Source organism: Manacus vitellinus, unplaced genomic scaffold, assembly GCF_001715985.3.
Source record: "Manacus vitellinus isolate BGI_N305 unplaced genomic scaffold, ASM171598v3 scaffold_5_pilon, whole genome shotgun sequence".
Lineage (NCBI taxonomy): Eukaryota > Metazoa > Chordata > Aves > Passeriformes > Pipridae > Manacus > Manacus vitellinus.
Window position 1 is genome coordinate 5,064,791 of NW_021940682.1, and position 6,000 is coordinate 5,070,790.

The following is a 6,000-nucleotide window of genomic DNA, read 5'->3' on the forward strand; positions in this document are numbered from 1 at the left end:
GCCCCCTAATGGTGTCTGCTGTGCCAATGATACTGAGTTGATTCCAGAGGCCATCCACCAATATCTGTGATGTATGCAAGGCAGCACCTGTTAAAAGTCAGACTGTAAATAATGCTGATCTTGTTGATATTCACTTGGCATTCATGAATATGATTCTGAGTTAGTGAGGTGCTTTGTGGCTGGGCCACTGGAGCAGTTGTTATAATCAAGGTCACTGCCACAACTGCGAGAGCCGGCTGTTAAAGCTCCTTCCAAATGTGATGGGCACCAGGTCTGCTGTGACTGAGTTCAGGCTGCCTGCCCCACATCTTATGGCATGGACTGAAGTGTCCAATTCATTCAGATTGTCTTAGTACCTTGGTTTAGCTATTCCCACAGCTCAGTTCACCACAGTATCCATGAGCTTGAAAACCTGGCACTGGTTTGCCGACTGTTCCTGTTGACCTGCCACTTTATCCCCTAGCCCAGACCAACATACAGCAGTTCTTGAAGGACACAGCTCATGTGGTCACATGCAGAGGGTGATTTCAACATGTTAAGTGTTTTATTGAGGTCCCTTTTACCAAAACATGAGAGCTGGGGTAACCTCCAAAGTACCCTGTAAAGGCAGAATCCACTCAGAATAAAGGACAAGGAAGGGAAAAAGTGACAAAGCAGAAGGAAGAAGCAAAATACCCAGAGCTATTAAACACTGTCCTCAGAAAAGGGCATTGTGCCTCAATGGGTTAGATGATTTCAGATCATTTCTATTTCTTTCTGATGAAAGCTCAAATAAGTGATTACAGAACAAGCATTGGAAAATATGCAGAACAGTGGCAGTACTCTTGATTGGCAATTCAACAAGTAGGAAATATAGCTCTTTAGATGCTATACTGGGAGTATTTCTCAATGCCACCACTAAGGATATGAAAGAAATAATTAAGACAATTGTAGGGAAGGGAAGAGGAGTTTAGGAATCTTATTATCCATATTAGAATAAACCAGGTGCAAACTACAAGCCAAAGACTCCAGGGCTAGTTTACAGATCCCGAAAGAGCTTAAGGTGGGGTGTAAAACTGATGATCCACTTGGGAAAAAAAAAATTCCAATGCATTAGGAAAGAAATAACAAGAAAAGCAATAATTGAGGTTCCTAAGGAAGCAAATGCTGTCTGTTCTACCACAGAAGTCAGTTACAGAGTTTTCAGCTACAGTGATGGACCAACCTCCTGAGGTGTAAAAAAAAGAAAAGAATCTCAAGGGGCATAGAAAAAAAAAATCCAGAGATATTATTTTTCTTCCTCCTCATTTTCTGGCCTTTGTCTATGTTGAAAAAATACAAAAATGTTATAAGTAAAAACAACAACTAAGATGTTTTTTGAGGTACAATATCAACATACAAAATGCATCCCAATGAGAAATACAATAAAGTCGTTGAAACTTCTTATGCCATCACATTAGAAAAATGGCAAAAGTGCAATAACAGAGCAGTGAAGAATGAGCTTCACCCAAAGAAATGCTGAACAGCGGGAGCTTTTCTAGAATATTTTAGTTGAGTGTACACATCCATGTCACACCATCACTTCTTACTTAAAAACAGCTGCAGAAGGCTCCTGCTGCGGCTGCTGCCGTTAGCTGAAGCTCTGATCTTCCTGTCTTCATACAAGTCATCAAATCGCATTTCCTGCTGGAATTAAAGTAGCAGCCCCTGGGGAGTATGCAGCTACCCAATTTATATCAGAGAGAATCTGAAGCAAGCACCAGGACTTTTTCAAACTGCTTAATTTTTATTTATTTTTTTATAACCCCCCAAAATCTGATAAGAGTTTTCTCCCTCTCTTCTTTCCAGGTATTTGCATTTTGAAACAATTAAAAGAAAACACGGAGATTTTAAGACCTGTGCAAAAAAGCTAGAAGCAGGAAAAAGGTAAGGGCAATCTCAGAGGCATCAAACCAAACCATGCCTATAGCAGAGAACGATGCCTATCGCGTTGCTAGTAGTTAGATGGTACAGATGGTATGTGGAAACTATGAAGGGCATTTATAAAGCAACAAAAGCTGCAGAAGTATTTTGGCTCAGAGTGAAAAGAGGAGAGCAATGGGGAAACTGTCATGGCCAAGTGCTCCAAGCACCCAGTGCCAGGCAAGGACAGCTACAGAGTCACTGCTAAAGATTCCAGAAGTCAGAAATACAAGTAACTGGGTTTTTTTGTTCTGTATTTCTACAGGACTTAACATGGCAAGAACCAGGTCAACGGAGTGTTCCTAACAGCTATGATAGGTTATGATAAATAAGAGTTTGGAGAAGATCACATAGCATCCCATTAAGTAGTCTCTGTAGTTAAACACAGATATCCATAACTCAAAGAAAGTCTTACGTTACCAGACATTCAACACTCCTTAGCCATCAAGCAAGGTAAAAAACAGTCTCTCTCTCGTACGTGATTCTTCTTTTTTTCTTTTAAAAAGGCTGTCATAAAGAATATCAAAACCAAGGCAAAGCTGCTCTACTTCAAAACCAAGGAACATAGAACCCTACAAAAGTATTAATCTCTTTTTTTTCAAAGAATGAAAAGCAAATCAAACTAGAGCATGTTAAACTGTGCATTAGAAGGGCTCTCAGTCACTTCCAAAATTACTTGAGAACACATTATAATTAGCAAAGGTATGTGACAGTTTTATACCCCTCTATGATGCATGATTAAAGCCAGGCAGCCCAGCTCTGCCACAAGTTCTGCACACCATCAAAACAGATGTGACAAGAACTACAAGCTGCTCCCAGACAGACTGTGAGAAAGCATAGGCAGATAACATTTTGGCCATCAAAGATGTAAGACACAATACAAAACTAATTAAACCTCAAAACCCCTCGGAGAGGTAGGCAAACCATGTTTTATATGAGGTTACATGAAGCATCCTCTGCTTGAGCCCCAATGCTCCAGCCCAAGAACAAGGATGAGAACAAGCTCCTGCCTTTCTCTCTGAGGTGCAACAGGGAGTGAATTTTACAGCCTCGATATTAACAGCTCACAGCCTCAGCAGGAGGATGCAGAGCACAAATGACTGGAGAGATGCTGCAATAACGCCACCGTGATGATCTGTGAAACTGCTGATTTTTCCCACACAACACAGATACCTCCTGCCTGCAACAGAAAAGTATAGAGTCCTGGCCTACCGTGAAGAGCCAACTCTAAACCCCACACAAATTCTGCTGAGTATTGTCAGTACTCAGCATTGCCCACTGAGTACTCAAAAATCAATTAGAGGCTAAACTCCTTACCACTAACTGGGGACAGACAGGGTACAGTAGGGAAGCTGTGCATCAGACAAGGCCAGTGCCTCTTGAACTGGGGTTAAAGATGTTGGAAATACATGTGAAAAAGAAGAAGGAGAATTTCAGGCTTTTGGATAAATATCCTGCAGTTGGTTTGTAGGTGTGAAACAGTGTGTCAAGTTTGTTTCTGAGAAGTGTATCCAAGCCATCATTTTTATTCTAATTCATCTACCGATTTAATGTTTAGTCTATATCTTAATGCCTCTTCCTTCATGACTTGCCTCTGCATACAGCACCTTTCCCTCTGTTTCCAGATAGCCTCCCCCATTGCTTCCTCTGCAGTGCTTCAGAGCTCACCTCTCTAACATCCCAGTGGCTCTAGGCAGTTTTCCTGATCTACTCCTTCAGCCATTTCCACCACACTACTCCTGTCGTGCTCTTTTCTCGTTATACCCCTGCCCATGAGGTAGCTCCCTTCTACAGGAGGTGCTGCAGAAAGGGTGCAGCTGGTTTCTCCTCCAGGCACCTCACGCTTTCCTTAGCACAGCTGTTTGGGGGAGGTGTAAGTTCTCACAACTTCACTATGTGGCTTCACACTCCTCGGTTTCCTTGGGCACCTCTGGTACACGGATAGACACACAATAACACCCACACAGGTACCTGCCCATGCTGCTTGTGCACCCTGACCAGGCTGCACAAAGGCACAGCTCTTCCTTCTGAGACGGCATTGCCTCCTTGCAGATTTTGCATCTCAGAGTAAATCAAAGCTAGACCTAAATGGGCACAATCTGGGACCTACACAAAATGCTGAGTAAACATTGTTGAGCCTTCATGTACATGTGTAACCTTCTCCAGACAGACAGACAACTCGCCAATGCCCAGCGACTCACCCATGACTCATCCCTGAATCCTCTGAGTTAAAACACTTGTGAAAGGAGAGGCAATTACACAGTGCAATTGCTACGTGGACAGTCTTAGATCTGGAGAGTTTTAGAGAATCTGACAATGTGGAATTTATGAATTTCATAAAGGACAAATCTTCCACTGCTCACAAGGGTGAGCTGGTTACGATGGGGAAAAACACTTAAGCCCCTACTTTCTGACAGCTATGGTAAAAAGAAATAAACTTGTTGAATGTTTCTAGGCCAGATTATTTTGCTCTTTGGCTATTTTGATGAAGAAGATATACATGCATATGTGTATCTTCTGCATATACTGCAGTACCTTTACAATCAATCTTCTCATCACATCAGTTTAATTCAGAGACAATAAATGCAGTACGGATGCCTGGTTCAGGTCCTGGTATTCACTGATGCTGAATGCCAACATGGAAATGCAAGAGAATTTTGGTTTTGTATATATACACTTGCCACTTACCTAACTATATAATCTTTGTTGAACGTTATCAGTTAATTAGAAATAGAGCTTTCAATGCAAGCATCTATGGTTGTGCCTATGCACCACCCTAAGCCTCTCCACAACAGTGGGATCTTGGGGAGCAGGATTGCTTCAAAGCAACTGCCAAACTGTCTTCATCTCCACAATTATGCCTTCCTATTACATGATTCACAGAAGAACAAATAAAACACACTGCAACAAACCTTCGCTATCACTGGGAGCACGTTTTGCTGTGTGAGTGGCGATTCCCTCAAGAATGATGTCCTACAGATGCCTCAGTTTGGGAGGCTACTTTAGTGGACACTAACTAAGTGTCTCTGGATGTCAAAACTCCAAAAGAATATGCCAATTCATTTTCCAACACCCCGCAACTGAAGTCATTCCACTACTCCTCTTATTTCTAAGAAAATAATCATAATTGCCCCTATGTAAAGCAATGGGATCTTCCATGCAAGTGAGGTGGCTGCAGAGCAGGAGTTTTGTGCTACGCAATACATATAAATGCCAAAAATATTTGTGATGATTTAAACACTTAGTGTGATATCACTAATTTGACCAAGCACAGTGCAGAGTATAACAGCAGTTGTGGGTGTTCACTGTAGGCACTGATGCTGCCGCAGAGCATCAAACACAGTTGCATGGCACCTGAACAAAGAAGTTTGCTTAACGGGTCTGCACAATTAAAAGCCTACAACTCAACCCAAGAGAGCTGGAATTCCCTTCCACTCGGTGAAGCATCTGGCCTGATTGCTGTGGCTGCTGATCACTGCCATGTCATCACTCTAAAGCCGTGAAACATCCCTGAGACCGTGTTAATTAGCTCCCCTTGCAAAGTGCTTAAGCCATAGAGTGGGTTACTCACGTGATGTCTCTGCGCTGGTAACAACCTTGAAGAAGGCAGGCGATCAGGTCACTGATAAACTCCACATCATCCCTGTGAAGAGCAGCTTCCAGTTCCTATTGAGCAGAAAGAAGAGAGAAAAAAAAAAACAAACAACCAATCATCAAACTAATTCCTTAAAATTTACTGCGAGCTCATCAGGACCAGAAAGACCCGAGCAGCCTCACATACGTGTACAGCAGCAGTGTACACGCTAAGGAAGCCGACCTTCCCCATCATTAAAAATACTGCTTCTACTACCTCTCTTCATTGCAAGAGTTTATAGGAAGACCTTGAAAGGCTTTTACTGAATGTCAGTCTCCAGCCAGAAGACTAATGCTTTTGTCTGGATGCAGAAAAATAGGGTTCAGTGAGGTTGAGATACTACAGCCTAATAAGGAAGCCGTGATTTCTCCCATGTTCAGCTGATGGGCAGGAATCAACAGTTTCATTCTCCTGGTTTGCTTCCA

At 42.4% G+C, this 6,000-nt stretch overlaps 1 protein-coding gene across 1 annotated transcript in view; it reads right to left on the bottom strand.

The window, feature by feature from the left end:
- LOC103754935 (cat eye syndrome critical region protein 2) overlaps window positions 1-5,603 on the bottom strand; it is a 51,852-nt gene extending 46,249 nt beyond the window's left edge. Inside the window, exon 1 of the mRNA XM_018080745.1 lies at window positions 5,513-5,603. The gene's annotated coding sequence lies outside the window, so the exon portion shown is untranslated. The remainder of the gene's footprint in view (window positions 1-5,512) is intronic.
- Between the last annotated feature and the right edge of the window lie 397 nt (window positions 5,604-6,000).